Source organism: Balaenoptera ricei, chromosome 11, assembly GCF_028023285.1.
Source record: "Balaenoptera ricei isolate mBalRic1 chromosome 11, mBalRic1.hap2, whole genome shotgun sequence".
Taxonomy (NCBI): domain Eukaryota; kingdom Metazoa; phylum Chordata; class Mammalia; order Artiodactyla; family Balaenopteridae; genus Balaenoptera; species Balaenoptera ricei.
In genome coordinates this window covers 60553351-60569603 of record NC_082649.1, presented here as the reverse complement: position 1 = coordinate 60569603, position 16253 = coordinate 60553351, and the positions used below count along the sequence as shown (strand labels likewise).

The following is a 16253-nucleotide window of genomic DNA, read 5'->3' as shown; positions in this document are numbered from 1 at the left end:
ACACCAGAAACTAACACAACATTGTAAATCAACTACCTTTCAATTTTTAAAAAAGAGTGGGCCAGGAATGAGTTATTGGACTAGCAGGGAGGCCAGGGTGGCTGGAGACAAGAGTGGGAGAAGCAGAGGAGAGGTAAAGGGGAGGTGATGGGGGTCTCACTCAGGATTTGTAAGCACTTTGAACTAAGGAGCAAATCACCTCATTTATGTTTTAAGATGTGTTTTAAAATAATCAGTCTTAGAGAAATAGTTGAATAACACCACAGAACGCAGTCACCAAAACTGCGACTGTGGGAAGCCAGTGAACAGGACCAGTCCAATTTCTTCCAAGGAGAACTTGTGAGGAAAGGAGAGGCAGAGAGATGAGGGAGCCTCTATATTGAATTATAATATGTGACCCTTATTTAAACAAACAACTGGTAGAAAATAAAAGCATTTATAAGACAAAGAAAGAAAATTAAATAATGACACTATTTAATGCTGTTAAGGAATTTTGGCAGGTAGGGAGGTGTGGTTAGCATAAAAATGGTATTGTGTAATAATAATATTGTGGGTCTTTTTTTTGTTTTTTGAGTGCTTATCCTGTAGAGGTACCTACTGAGTTATATTTACAGGTAAAATGATAGATCGGTGATTTGATTTAAAATGATCATGGCTGGGGTGGGGACACAAAGAAAACAAAGTGATGGGGGATACATGGGAGTTCATTATGTTATTTTATCCACTTTGTATATTTTGAAGCTTTTCTTAACAAGTTAAAAAACAAGAATAATACTCAACTTGCCTGCTGAGGTTGGAGAGTAGGGGGCCAACACCTTGATTTCCACAGAGGACCTAGGTAGACCATATCTGGACTTCTGACCTACAGAAAATATGAGGTAATAAATGGGTGTTGCTTTAAGATGCTAAGTTTGTGGTAATTTGTAACACAGCAACAGAAAACTAATACAGTTCCCTTATCCCTTTCCCCTCCCTCGCCTTACAGAAAGAAAACAGGACTTAGACGTTTATCCTTCCTGGACATTTGTTAGACTTTTTCTATATATTTTTGTATCCATAAAAGTTACATAGTATTGTTTGCAGATTTTAAGTTCTATATAAGGAACACTGTATTGTACACCTCATTCTGCAACCTGCTTTGCTTGCTCAATACCATATTTTGAGATATCTATCCCTGCTGGGAAATGTGGCTCTAGTTGATTTTTTTTTTTTTTTTTTTTTGACAGCTGAATGGAATTCCTGAGGGAAGGGTGTTCAGGTCTTCCACTCTGACTGCAGATTTGACAATTCATCATTTTTTCATGTATCTTGAGGCTATATCATTAGATGCTTAGATGTTCATGATTATTTCATCTTTTTGATAGACTGAATGTTCTAATAATACGAACTATTCCTCTTAAATTTCCCATCTTAAATTCTCCTCCTTTCACATTTACTGTGATGATTAATGTTTGTCATTACTCCTGATATTTGATTTTATGCTTCCATGTATCATGTATTCTTGTTTCTAATCCCCCCCCACACACATACAATAATTTATTGGATTGATGGAGTTTTCTTTGTGTTATCTTACCTTCTTCTAGTTGTTTGGGAGTTCCATAGAGACTTCCATCTTTTTCAGTCGATAGCCTTAAATTTTTAACACACACACTAGTCTCTGATGGCATCAATTATGTTACTTAATCCCCAGGTCTGTTTTGTCCCATTGACGTTATCGTCCTTTTCCAGAATCTCTGTCCAAGGCCAGCTACACAACAATTCACAGGAACCCGGGGCTGGGAGTGGAGAGGTGAGCGTGGGAACTGAGATCTTCTGTGGACTTAGGCTGAGCTCCCTCTGGGGTCGGGGTGCCATAATGCCCACAGAGTTCATTGCCTCAGGAATGAGCTCTGAGACACAGCCTGGTGCTGGGGTCCTGGGAACCCTTTCTGCGACTCATTCCCTCTCTGCCACTAATCACGCAGAGCCTTGCCCCTAACTCAGCCTCCTCCCAATACACGCTGGCCACGCCCTACTCTCACACCCGGCTGGGAGCAGATGCGTCTGTCCTGACTCACACCCATACACAGCACACACACTCACGTGCTCTTATACACGGACACACACATGCACACAGATATGGCAGTAGGCATTTGACCAAGAAACTGTGGCTGCTGTTACAGAGTAAATGGGGGAGGGGGCGGTCCTCCCCTCTGGAGTCTCCCAGACTTGCTGTACCACGATGCCAAGCCGCATGATGACAGACCGCTGACCCCCTGGATCATAATGAGCCCTGGGATTCTGAGGAAAGGAGCTCCCTCCTGAGTCATCCCTGTCTGTGCCCAGCATAAGGCATTCCCCAAGGGTAGGACCTTAGGCTCCTCTTCCTCTGTCTCCTGGAGCAGGATCTCTCCCCCGGACTTCATTTTCCACGCCTCAGTTTCCCCTCTGTGGTAGCCGCAGACATGCCTCACTTGGATCTCCTGTCAAGAAAGAACATGCCATTCAGCTGTGGGGAATGCAGTGAGCTGACGGCCTCTCTGAGTAGCGCTTTCAGGATTCACCACAGCATTTGAGGTGAGGGTGCTTCTCTTCCCAGATGGCCCCCAGACATTGACTGTGCAGAGTAGGGTTACTAAGGCGTCCACGTGTCACCTTTGCTCTGCAGCTCAGGGTCAGGCTAGCAGAGGCTCTGTCAGAGCTGGGTCGCAGTCTGAGTTTCTCCCTGCTGGGTCCTGCCTTTTCCTCCTTTGTCTTTCACAGGGTCCCCCCGCCATCCAATAAACTTCCGATAATACTAACTCCGTCTTAGCATCTGATCACTGGGGGGCCTGAACTGATGCACCTAGAGTTGGCGCCATCACCTCCCCCCCGCCCCCTCCCTCTCGAGCTCTAAGCCCCAGCCTCCAGGACCAAGGGGTGATGCTGGCCATTTCCGAACCCGTCCCTGGGCTTCATTTCCCCATTTCTCAAGTCAGGACAATTCTCCCTCCATCACCTGCACTCCCATGAACTTTTGTTTTTTAGCTAGTGCAGCTGCAGCATCACCAGAAGGTCCCTCCAGTGCCCTGCTCAAGCAGTGCTAGGCTGTCCTAGAGGGGCAGCCAATGTCTAAGTCACCGAAACGTCCCCAGTGCTCATCAGAGGGCCAGGTCAGTGGAGGTGGTGATACCAGAGGGAGGAAGGAATGCAATTCACTGCAAGCAGTCACAGAAAGGATGAAGGGAATATTGCTTCTTTAAGCAATAGGCCTCTCCTGCCCTCCACCAAACCACGGCTTGGAGTTAAGAAACATCTTCTCACAGGAAGAACCGGCCCCAAAGAAGGAGAGGCCTGGGGAGGTGATGAGCACCTCATATCCTGGGAGCTGCCAGCCCCACTCGATGAATAAAGACCTAAGGTGTCTTCAACTCAGAAGCCCAGAAAGGGCAAAGCTTGCTTGCATCCACACAGAAATGTGGATGGCTCCGGAAGGGGCATCCTGAGCAGTGACTCTCCAGGCCAGGTCCCTGCCAAGGAAGCCAAGACCACACCGTGGTCCCCAGCTGCCCTTCCCACCCCACTGCAGACCTCACCATCATTGAGTTCCTGAGCTGGGAGCCTTGAAGCACTGCGTGCACGACTCAGAGAGGCGGGAGAAGGACTGGGGGAGGCAAGGTGGCACCCACAGCAAGAATGAGGCAGGCAGTCAGGAAGCCAGGCAGGCTCCAGATGAGTAACTGCCGATTCTTTCCTGCCGCGCCTGTCATCACGGGGGAAGGCAAGTGATTCTGCCTCTCTCTCTTTCCCCCCACCTTCTGCACCCCTCTGTTTCCCGCATCCAGAAGGGAGGTGGGGCTTGGGCCAGAGACTGGAGACTGGTTCCAGGGATCCAGGAGGAGAGACTTCAGAACAGAATACCCGTGGAGGAATCCATTCAAGAGGACACGGGGGAGCAGAGAGAAAGAGGTGGCTGTGGCCCCCTCCCCAAACCTGGACTGATGAGGCAAAGGCCAACTCCAGAGGGACTCGGGCTTTGTGGGGGGGGGGGGGATGGAGACGGAGATCCAAGTCACTGCTTCCCACCCCCTCAAATAGTCTGTCTCTGTGCCCCCCCCAACACACACACACACCTCCTGTTTCTGATATCCCACTCCCACCCCAGAAGCTTTCCCAGATCATCAAACAGGTGAAAGGATGGTTTTCTCATCAGATCACAAGGACTCCCCAGGAGTAGGCCCCCGGGTGATCCCCACAATGCCTCAGGACATAGAACTGGACATGCAGGAACAATTCGTCAAAACAAGGTCAAAAAAAAAGAAAAAACAAGGACAAACATACTCTTGGTTGAATTGTTCAGGTATTGGTTTGTTTTTGTTATTTTCTTTTTCCTGCTTCTTTCACTTCTGAAGTTGTTTTGTGACTTTTGATAAGTAAGGAAGGGTGGGTCTCCCAGGAGAACAATTCTGAAAGAACAAAGAAGTCATTTTCATTGCAAAGAATCTGCATGGAAACTATTATTCCTCAGTCACCCGCTTCCTTCCTGGGAGCCTGAGGACTGCAAGGGCATCCAGGGGCCCTGCCAGTCACTCTCGCTGCTTCCAGCCTGCCCACGTGTGGTCCTTGAGCTAAGGAGGGGGCGTCGTGCGGACACCCTCCAGAACAAGGGGAGAGGCAGCCACCCCCAGCTGAGAGCCTTAAGATTCCCACCCCTCCTCCATCTGCCCCCTTCTGGGCCTGGCCAAGGGTCACTTGGCAAAGTGGGGTTTGACTCTCTCCTATTCCCCAATCCTCACCTCCCTCAAATGCACTCTCAAGTAACCAAGATACCTGTCCTCAGAGAGAGCAGAACTTTAACAGGCCAAAGGACATGCTTTAATGGTGGGATTTCATCAGCATTCTGCAGCTGATCAGATGGGGTGTGTGTGTGTGTGTGTGTGTGTGGAGTGGGCAAAGGTTTATGAGATCCAAAGCTCATGGATTTGCCATTCATATCTAGGATTCCTGGGTCACTGTGCCAAGCAGAGGTGACTCTCCAGAATGAGGACAAAATTCCACTGCCCTGCTAGAGCACTGAGGCCTGAGAGGGAGTACTGGCAGGGTCGCAGGGGGAGGCAAGGACCTCTGACTCCTGAGCCTAACCTGGCCTCCAGAAGTGAGAATGGATGAGGAGATGGCTGGTGATTTTTCAAACACTTCCTCCCCTGAGAAAGTGAGTTCAAACCCCAGAATGGCCAGGGCAAGGGCATCTCCACAGTTCTCCTGTCTGGGGAAGGGCTTATGTCCAGGCTTACAGATTATATCTGGAAGGAGGAAGAAATCTGGAGGGAGTACAATAGCTCCCCAAGTCCTCCTCAGGCAACAGGTGCCACTGTCTTATCTATCTCTGTGCCCCAGTGCAAAGGGCAGAGCCTGGCACACAGCATACTCTTAATGATTGTGTAAGGGAGGGAAGAAGGGAGGGAGGGAGGGAGGGAGAATATAAAGCAAATGTTAGCACCCCAAATAAGCCGAAATCGAGGAGGGGCTGGGCGCTCATCCCTTCCTGGCTTTCCCTTGTCTCTCCATAACTCCATCCTACCCTTAGAAGGTCAGCGGCCCGAGTACCCCGCGCTGTAGGGAGGGAAAGCAGGGTGGGCCCGCAGGGAACTCTGACGCACTTGCTGATCAGCCAGCGCCTGGAGTAAGACTTCCTTCAAGCAGCCGCACATTCCGCAGGCGCCCAAGGACGCGCAGCCCTCTCCGCCTCTCCACTGAACATCGCCTGCCCTCATCCCCCTATCACAGCCACCCATCAGCCACCCTACCCCACTGCCACCACCGCCACCTCCAGCCTCGACTGCACCGTCTCGAACCCTCGGAAAGAGGGCAAGGCAGCCACCGGCATTTGGTCCACAAGAAGGCGCCCTTCCAGGGCGCGGAGCCAGTGAACCTGCCCCTTATTCTAAGGAAGAATAAACCGAGCTCTGAGGACTCACGGTGGAGGAGGGCTGGCCCCATGTCACCCGCCGAACCTTGGAAGTGAGGCATCAGAGGCCGGCTCCGGGCCTTTCTCTGTATCTCAGTTTCCCAGTACGTAAAATAGGGAAGGCTGGAGGAGGAGGGCTCTGGTTGTTTTAGGTCGGAGGCGCGCAGTCCGGGCCCGCGCGCGGGCAACAGACCTTCCCTCCCCGCGTGGCGGCGCTGGAGCTTCGGTTCTGCCTCCTTCCGGAGGTGCCCCGGCCCAGACGCGCGAGGGAGCGGACTCGCCAGCCTTCCTGAAGCACGACGCCCCGCCCCCGCCTGGTCGTGAATGGTCCGGGAGCCCAGCCGGTGCCGAGCGCGCCCTGCCGGGTCGCCAGGGCTCAGGGGAGGCACCAAGGAACCCAGAGTCGGGACTCACTCGCGCCCTAGCTTCCCCTCGCCTGGCCTCTCCGGCGCGAGGGATGAGTTGGGGCGACTGAAACTGGATCAAACAGTGAGCCTCACCTATCTGGGGCATTTGCAGCCCAGGACCCTAGGCAGGTCGCGCCCTCAGCCTAGAGGATCAGAAGTGATTTGTGCTGTCTCCTAATCCGGCCGGCCTGCACCAGCCCTCCGAGGCGCAGAAGTGGAAAATGGCGAGGCTGGCGGGGAGACCTCCTAGAGGAGGTGGCTTGGAAGTTGGACGCGCAGAGCGCCCTGGGGTGGGGCTAAGGGGGCGTGTGGGAGTGGGAGATCGTAGCCTGGCGCTTGGAAAAGTCGTGAGCCAAGCAGGGAAGAATGGGACGGGTTGGGGTCTCCCGGGGATGCGGTCCGAAGGGACAAAGGCCTGCCCACACCTCGCGTCTGAGGACTGACTTGTGGGACTGGCGGAGGGAGCGCTGGGACACCCCGCTCGCCGGGGCTTCCCCCAGCCCCGCCCCACACCTGCGCGGCCGCCCCGCCTCTGCCGAGCCATTGGCTGCACCCGCCGCCCGTCAGACGAGCCCCCGGGGCCCTCCCCCGCCCCGAGCGGAGCCTCTTAGCGCAGGGGCACCGCGGCAGCGCCACTCTGTCAGTCTCCCCGCCGTCCGCTGCGCGGTGCGCCGCCCGTCCGCCCGCCCTTTACCGGCGCCGGGCCGCCCGCCGCGGACTCGGGGCGGACCATGCGCCCGCCTAGCCCTCCGTCCGCCCGCTGGCTCTACGTGTTGGTCGGCGCCCTAGCCTGCGCCCTCGGCCCAGCGGTGAGTGTCCGCCGGGCCGCCCAGAGTCCCGGCAGCTGGGGGTGGAGCGAGGGTGACGGGAGCCCAGCCGTGTGCTCAAGTCTGTGTGGAGGGGATAAGGGGCGCGGAGCACCGTGTCTCGCCTCCCTTGCGCCTCAGACCGGATCTAGACCCGAGGGCTGGGTGGGGTCTCCGTCGAGCCTAGTCCCTTCCCGCGCTGTTTGGAGCCCGCTCAGCGCCGGGATCTGGGACACCGGTGGAGGGGAGGCGGGAAAGAGCAGACTCCAAACTTGCCTTCCGTGTAGTACCTGTGGGTTGGGGAGGTCAGTGGATGCAGGGTCGGGGAGGTCAGTGGATGCAGGGTCGGGGATTGTGGTCCACTGAAATGGAAGGTCTGCTAGACAGGAGGTTGGAAGCAGGCTGTGAGGGTCGTCGTTGTGTGCTGTGCCCGACCGGAGGTGTCTGTGGGGCGTTAAGCTACTTGTAGGAGTGACATTCAGCAGCAGACCAAGCACCGAGGACCCCGGGACCTGGGAAGGGGCTTTTGGGATCAGGTGGCTGGCAGGCAGACCCTTCTGTGCCCTCGCACTGAGCAGAGCTGAAAGGTATGGAGCTCAAGGTGGAAGGTGGTGGGCAGTAAGGATTTGGGGTGGTGTTTATCAGGGAGGGCCAGACATGTGCATGGGGAAAGCTGACCAGGGAGCAAACAACCAACAAGCAGTGGCCACCCTCTTCCTCCCACTTCTGCTTCATCTCCATATGGGTGTGTGTGTGCCCCTGGTGCATGTGTGCCCTCGTGCCCCATATGTGGGTGTGCCCATGTGTGTGCCTGGGGGTGTGGCTCACCTGGGCTGCAGGGCAGATTCTGGTTGAGGCAGGAGATGCATGGGTCATCTCTCTGTAAGATCAGGGAAGACCTGAAGACTACCCATGCCCATTTTACAGATGGGCAAAGTGAGGCCCAAAGATAACAGAGCCACACCTGTCCCCCACCCATCAGACCTGGACTGAGGTTGATTTCTTTCTACCCTTACCCCAGGACTTGAGGAATCTGCAGTTGCTGCTTGGGCAGGGCCTAAAACCTGTGGGTTCCAGGTCTGGCACCAGCTCCAGGTTGGCTGGTGGGTGGATGGAGTCTATTGGTCATCTAGTTTCTTCTATCCCATGATTACCTCCCTTACCATCACCTCCACCAGGGCAGGAATCTCTCTTCCGTCTAGCTAATGTCTTGCACACTCTGGGATGGGGTGCTCATTGCTTGTCCTGGGAGCAGACCTTAAAACAATTGGCATAATTCCTCTCCTCCCACTGTGGTGAGACCCACCTCCTGAGCACTCAAAGCCCCACCAAGTTCTGGCCCTGAGGCCGTAGCTCTGGCACCACTTACAGCCTCTCAGTGTCACAAAGCCTTCAGGCCTCACCAGCAACCCTCGGGCTCTCCCACCCTTGGGCTCCAACCACTCAGATTCTCCCTGGATGAGCCAGGGATCTTGGGACCACCACTGGCACCCCATTCTCCCATCCCTGGAGGCTTCTCAGCCTAGGGGCAGAGTGGTTTCAGTGGGGCCCCTTCTCGTGCAACATCTGCCCCCCACCTCCTGAGAGAGTCCAAAACCTGGCTCTTCCCGTGCCTACCCTCCCCTGTCTTTCCACATTTTGTTTGGTTAGTTCCCAACTTGAGCTGCTCCTCCAGACAGCCTTCCCTGATTGCTCCAGCCCACTCAGCCCTTCCCCCTCTGACCCCACCCTTCAACCCTACTCATCTCCCAGCCTGGGCTCTTTTGACCATCCCATGGGATCAAGGGCTAAGGTCTCTCACCCTCCCATGTCCCCTACAGCCCAGTGCAGGGCTGGGCCCACAGAGGGAGAAGGGACTCACCCAGGAGTGGATGAGGGCAGAAGGGACTCACCCAGGAGTGGATGAGGGCAGGCTGGAATGAGGGGCCCCCATTTCCCTCTCTATTTCTCCCTCCTCCCCACCAGCCAGCACTTGCTCCCATAAGGAATGGACACCAGGCAATCCTGCTCCAGCCAGATTTGGTGGGGGCGGGGGGGGGGAGAGGGGGGGTGGTGTACGTTACCAGAGTCATAAAATCGTAGCTGCAAAGTTCAGTTTGAAAGCTCAAGGCCTTATCACTCCTGTTTATGGAGCCCTGACCTCAGTCTGTGAAGAGGAAATCTCTGAACAGGGAAGCAAAAAAAGGAAAGAAAACCTCTAGTGTCTCAGAAGAGGAAGTCCGCCCCAAGACCACCCTCCAGGCCTTCCACTACCCCCACCCCCTGGACAGCAGGCACAGGTGCTCCTCACTGGTAGCAGAACTGCTCAGGCCAGCGCCCAGCCCAGGGCAGGGACGGGAGGTGTCATAGAGAAGGAACAGACCCAAGCCCTGCCCTGGGAAGATCCTCCAGTTGGTAGGGGAGAGCAGAGCCAGTGACCCAGGAGAACCAGCCCAGGTGGGTGTGGGGTGCAGCTGCCCAGAAATGGGGCAAGGGTCGCTGAGAGGAGCAGTCAGGGAAGGCTCCCTGGAGGAGGAAGGGCAGTCCCTGAAGCGTTCAGCCAAATGGTCCAACCTTCCACCTGAGACCATAAAACAGCCTCTGTTGGCAGGACCAATGAGCCTGACCCCAGAAGGAGGAGGAAGCCCTCAGCTCCCCCCAGAGACTGGGATGGCCCTGGGCTCGGGGGACGCTTGGTTCCTCTGACTCTTCTCTGAAGCGGGTTGCTGGCCATCTGCTCCTGAAGGCTTCACCTTGCCGTAGGCATGCTGCCCCAGCCCTCTGCTTCCAGCTGCTCCAGAAGCTGTCCATGGCTACCCAGCCCTCCTGGCCCCCAGCAAGCCACCCTGTGGGCTTTAGGAAACACTGCTACAGAGGGGTCAGGTCTCCTCCTTAAGTCAAGGGACAACGTCAGTTAGGCCTGCCCAGGGCTCCCCAGGGACTGCACTGGAAGAGCGAGCTCCCTTCGGAGGTTTCCACCCTCCCATGCTCCCCTGAGTCTCCGTCTTTCCTGACGTTTCTAGAGCTTCCATGATAAGGAGCCTGAGCTGGGTCCTCCCCTCACTCCATGGCAATGACCAGTTGACCCGGAGAGCATGTTTCCTTTCTGTGGAAGGGCCTCTGTTAACCCATCACAAAAGGGAGGGTGAGAACCCTTGGCCCAAGATTCAGGAGAAATGGGAAGAGAGGCCAACTCCACCCTGGCTGGGGCAGAGTCTTCCCACCCACCCACCCACCCCCAGCATCACGACTGACTGTGAAATGGGCTTGGCTGTCCAGTCAGGACTTCAGTGAGACTTGAAGGAGGTGAAAGTGCTGTGTGAACTATGTGACAGGTCTTTCTTTCCTCTTGATCCCCAGCTAGGGAGCCCTAGGGACCCTTCTTCAGCCCTCTCTTGCCCCCCTTGCCCAGGGGCTTCCAGGGCAGGCAGGAGTACTGGGGACAGGGAGTAGTGCTTCCTCATGGGCGGCCAGACAATTTGGGGGGTGAGGCTCCAGGCCCAGGCAGGCAACAGATGATGGGCCTCCCTGCACGCGGGCAGCCTCATGGCAACCCAGCCTGGGTGGAGCCTGCCACTCGCAGGGGCCCTTCACTGTGACACCCCTGGCCGTGGATGCAGGAATGGGGCCAGGGAACTAGACAGAGCCCCGTCTCTTTCTCCCTGCTTCTTCTCATCCTCCCAGACTCGGCCCTCCCCTCTCTGACTTTCCCAACACAAAGCTGTTCTCATTGCACTCAGGAAAACGTACAATACACGCAAACTCTCCCACATACCTTAGATGTATTTCAGAAGAAAAAGAAATACAATTTAATCTTTCCATCACATTATGGGGTTTTTTTTAACTGTTATTGTGAACATTTTCAAACATGTTTTTTTTTTAAGTGCAGTGAATAGCATAATGAACATGGAAATACCCATTTCTTGGAGTGATGTCAGCAAAATGGCAGTATAGGAATTTCCAGTGTTTGTCCACTCCCAATTTCTAGATTTGAAAATTATTAACCTTTGACCATTAATATTTGCATCATTTGCTTTTTTTGGCTGAAGCATTTTAAAATACACTGTAGACATCATAGAACAAATTATTTTAAGATGCATCTCTAAAATCAAAGGATATTTTCCTATGTAACTATGATACCATTATCACACCTAACAAAATGAACAGGGATTCCTTAATAGTCGATATTCAGGTATCCCCCAGCAGCATTTAATCCAGCATCACAAGATGAGTGGTGATATTATTAGGGTGGGAGGGTTGTACCTACTACAAGGACCTTTCCTGCCTGTGCCATGATGGGACTGTACAGCGAGCTGGCAGGTGGGTGAGGGGATGAGCAGGGGGCCTGGAGCAGGGTGGGTGGGCAGGAAGCTGGGCTTCACTGGACAGGACCCAATCTTATATGCACCTCCTCTCATGTGGTTCATGATGTGAAGGTCCATATCTCCCAGGAAGTGCCTCCCACCATCTTAAAAACGAGTTCTTCCTGCTCAGGGGGTCATCAGAGGAGGAGAAGAGGTCACCAGCCGACGTATCGAGGAGTCATGGCCCCCTGTGTCACTGCCCTGCTCTCTGTGGGTGACCCGACATCAACATCACCCACAGACACCGTGTTTGAAACTGAGTGTTCTTTCCCCAGTGGTGCCCAGGATGACTTTCAAAGGACAGAGGATTTAAACCTGAGTCCCTGCCGCCCCGGCTTTGCTGGCCATCGTCGTGGTGATCCTCTGCAAAGAAAGCCTGTAAGGCTTCATGCCCCTCAGTAAACCTTGCAAGAAGGGCCTCTTGAGGGACCAGGCTTAACCCCAGGCTGAATGCCTTTGCTTGCATTCTCCTAATAATGAGAGCCCTTGCCCTGGTACCACCCTAAGATGAGGAAAGTTCTTTCTTGCCCCAAACCCAAGCCTGCATCCCAGCCCTATGTCTGCCTCTTTTTCTTACCCCCCATCCACCAACACCAATTCTCACTCCACCCTCCTACCCCGCCAGAGCTCAGCCTTCCCCAGGACTTGCAGAGACAGGAGGCTTTGGACTATTGGCAAAAGGATGTGAAAATACAGTGAGGGGGAGAGAAATCAGACGGCAGTAGGGGGTAGGGGAAAACCAGGCTTGAGACCTTTCCTCTGGAGGGCACTGCTGCCACTTGTTAGTGGGCAGGACATTCAGACTGCCTGGGGTTCCGCAGGGCGTTCAGGCTGGCGCTAGGCTGGGTCCGGGCATAGACAGCAAGGCAGCCGGGCATGAGGGGCTGGGCTGGGCTGGGGCTTTGGCAACAACTGCTAACCCTTGGCAGTCCCCTCGTGTCCCTTACATGTGACCCAAAACAACCCTGGATGTAGGTGGTGCCGCCATTGTCCTCATTTTACAGATGAGGTGAGGTGACTTGCCCAAGGTCGCCCAGCCCGGAAGTGGCAGACAGTATGATTCCAGAACTTGTGGACTTAACTAGGCTCTGCCGTCTTATAAGAGGAGCTACTTCTTCCAAAGTGGTTATGGCATGTCACATATCGCCCTGGGACTTTAGAGGCAGTTTTTCATTAGTGAAATGTACGAATCTGAATTTGCAGGCTCAGGGGATTGTCTCGCACGTGTGCACCTATGTAACCACCACCCAGATCAAGCTATTATACATTTCCATCAGCCCAACAGACTCCCTTGTGTCTCTTCCCACTAAGATGATAATTTCAACTTCTTTTAGTGCCCTCTGCAAAGCCAGGAGCATGTTTCTCCTCTTTTCTCTGACTGCTGGATCCCATGATTTACCTTACCTTCCTATGCCTGCCCCCATTCTTTTCTCCTCTTACTCCTTCTCTCCTCTCCCTTTCACCTCCTCCTCGGCTACAAGATCTCCATCTCCTTACCAATTCAAACACAAAAGCCAAAATGAAGGGGGCAGCGGGCGAAGCTGGGTTGCAGTCCTATGTGCCTTTGATCACACTGCTTTCTCTCTGGGTCCTCAGTTTCCCTTCATGACTCTTTGTTGCCCCCTTATTTCAGTGGGGGGCGGGGAGGAGCTTAAATAAATCATGGGATATGAGATGGTAATGGGAGAATGGTAAATGTGACCCTCCCGAGCCCCTGCTCTCTACTCCCCATTCCCCAGCTTGCTCCAACCATCCCTAGCAGGAAAAAAAAAAGAGCCCTCCTTTGACAAACCTCAGAAGCACAAATCATCTATGGTGGCCCACACTGCTTGGTAATTTACAGGCAGGAAGTTCTTTCTCTTATCTCACCTATTCCGGCCTGCTGCATTTTAGACCCCTCTCACAGACTAGCTGCTCCTCAGAGGGACTCATGCGCACCCACCACCCTGCTTCTGTCTCCCGTGGCTTCTCCAGCCGTAGTTCTCTGGCCCTGGGATGAAGCTGGAGGTTCTGATTCAAGACCGGTAGCCGTGGTCTCAAGCTTCCCTTGAGGGGGTTGGGTATGGCCCACAGCACCTGAGCTGGCCTCACCCTGTCTCTCTGAGCCCCTAGCATCTAACAGCTACAACTCTCAGCATCTTCACCCTTTCCCCCAGAACCTCAGCCTTTGCCCTATATCTCAGGGAGCCCCACGTCAGGAAGAGGAAGCAGGGCCTCTCCCAAGCCCCTCACAGTGGGAATAGAGAGGAAGGGGCCTACTGAGCAGGTGGAATTAACAAGACTTGGCTAATCCACGGCCCCAGCCAGATACTCAGGACTCTCCTACAAACCCCCAGTCAGTCACCTCCCACATCCAGCCAACAAAATGGCAGGAGACACAGGACCAGGATTGAAGGGATGCTACGGACTTCTGCACTCTTGCCTGGTCCCTTCTTTTGGGCTCAGGAACTGCTGTCACAGAGAAGGTGTTGGGGGGTCCAGTCTGGCCTGAAACTCTCACCTTAAACCAACTGCAAGGTGAGACTGACTTTGAGGCCTGCTTCCTCCTCTCCACATGAGATGGCAGGAGACAAGTTGGGAGACCTAGGCAGTGGTGGGATTAGGAAGGGTCTTGAATGCCAGTTTTGATGTCTGGGCTTTGACTCCTAGGACCATCAGAGATTTGATGCAGGAGAACGAGGCTGGGGATACACATTTTACAAAGATCCCTCAGGTTGCAGGTGGTGGGGCTGAAAGCTACTACACTAGTCCAGGCAGAACTGATGAGGCCTGGCCCCTGCCTACATCTCCCAACTTGTCTCCTGATGCCTCCAGCGCCCCTTGCTGCAGCCACATCGGGCTTCTTGCAACCTTGAATGTATTAGGCATTTTCATGCCTCCACGCTTCTGCACACACTTCTCCTACTTTCTGGAATGTTCTTACTCTACCTCTAATTGTCAAACTCTTACACAACCTCAAAGGCCCACCACTACTGCTCATTCTCTGTGAACCCCACACACCAGCTGTATCCTCCCCTGGAACCCTCCCCTGGGACCATTAAACTTGGCTACATCTGGCTGGGAATTTTCTAATTTTGTGTGTCTGGAGTCCAGAGGGATAATGAGGATGTTTAGAATAGGGAAGTATGTAGAAGAGGAAGTCCATAGTCTGCCTGAATTCCTCAGTGATAAGGGCTAGAGAGAGCTGTCCTGGCCCTGTCCCCCAAAGGGCAATGGTTGACCAGATGGCCCAAGGCCATGGAGTGGGATTGATGCAGTCCAGACCAGTGGCCAGAGACTTAGGTCCCTCTGGAAATGTGCATTTCTGAGTGACCTCCAGCCCCACTTTGGGTCTCTATTTCCTTTACCCTTCTCCAGATGGGGCCCAGCACCCAATTGTGGTGAAAGCAGAACTCATCCTCTAGACCAGTTGTCCCCAACATTTTTGGCACCGGGGACCGGTTTCGTGGAAGACAATTTTTCCACAGACAGGGTGAGGTGGTGGGGGGGAGATGATTCAGGCAGTAATGCGAGTGATGGGAGGGATGGTTTAGGCGGTAATGTGAGCAACGGGGAGCGGCAGATGAAGCTTCACTCGCTTGCCCGCCGCTCACCTCCTGCTGTGTGGCCCGGTTCTTAACCCTGCGGCCCAGGGGTTGGGGACCTGTGCTCTAGACCACCCTCACTTTATTCAGAGATACCCCCAGGCTCCCAGGTTATCCCAAGGGCTCCTGCCCTTCCTCTACACACTGCCTCTCAGGAGAGACACTGTGGCTGTGCTGCTGGGGAAGCAGAGTTGCCTAGAGAAGTTGACCCCACACCCCTTCACCCTCAGAAAGTAGCAGGCAGAAGCCACCAGGAGCCCTATGATGCCCTCAGTGACTGGAAAATACATGTGTCCCGGCAAACAGCATGGCCATAGCCCAGGCTTAAGAGGGCTCAGCAAATGAGGGCGTCCATTGTCCTGTCTTCAGAGCACAAGTCTGGACTCCTGGTTACAAGGACAGAAAACTCAACTGGCTTAAGCCATACAGAAAGTTATTGAGTCATGTTCCTGGAAGCAGGGCTGATTTCAGGCATGGCTGCGTTCAGGGGCTCAGACAATATCAAGAGGATCCAGTTTTTCTCTACCTCTTTATCCTTCCTTTAGCTGTGTGGCTTCATCATTGTGTTATACTTGGCAACAAGGTGGTGGCAGTAGTTCTAGCCCCTGTGTCCTTTGAGGTTTCCAGTCCAGTGGGAAAGAACAAATCCACTTGCCTAATTGCTTAATCCAGGGTCCCAGGAATGAGCTTCCTGGCTCTGAGGAGCCTGAATTAGGCCACGTGCCAGGGACTATGGCCAGGAACACTTTGACTGGCTTAAGTCTGGTCATATATTGATCCCCTGGAAGAGGGTTCATCAGAACCCCATGGACTAAGAGTGGGGAAGGACGTGGTTTCCCAGGTAGAGATGAGGACATGGCGTCCGAGGAAGGTAAAGGATGGTAGAAGGCAGCAACACAGATGTCTAATACTACCCATTCTGCTTTCATGTTGTGGGGTGATGGCAGCTGAAAATGGGCAGGAGAAGCAGGCAAGGCTAGGGAAGAACCAGAAGGCAGAACAAACCCTGTTGCTGGAGGACAACAAGCTGGGAAGTTACCTTGGGGAGAAACGTGCTCCAAGCAAGCAAGAGAGACCAATGGTGGGACACAAACTGGGGTGGCCAATCCCTGGGTTCCTCTTCCAGAGGCCACCTCTGGGATCCCTCTGGCCACCCCTCTTCCCATGCCCCAGCAGGATGAGCCAGA

General features: G+C 54.0%; 1 long non-coding RNA gene across 1 annotated transcript; it reads right to left on the bottom strand.

The window, feature by feature from the left end:
* Positions 1-2064: 2064 nt before the first annotated feature.
* On the bottom strand, positions 2065-6134 carry LOC132374096 (uncharacterized). Its single transcript, XR_009505584.1, has 3 exons — positions 5937-6134; positions 4300-4424; positions 2065-2462 (listed from the first exon to the last, which is right to left on the bottom strand). It is a non-coding gene; the product is annotated as an uncharacterized LOC132374096 (long non-coding RNA).
* Positions 6135-16253: the final 10119 nt, after the last annotated feature.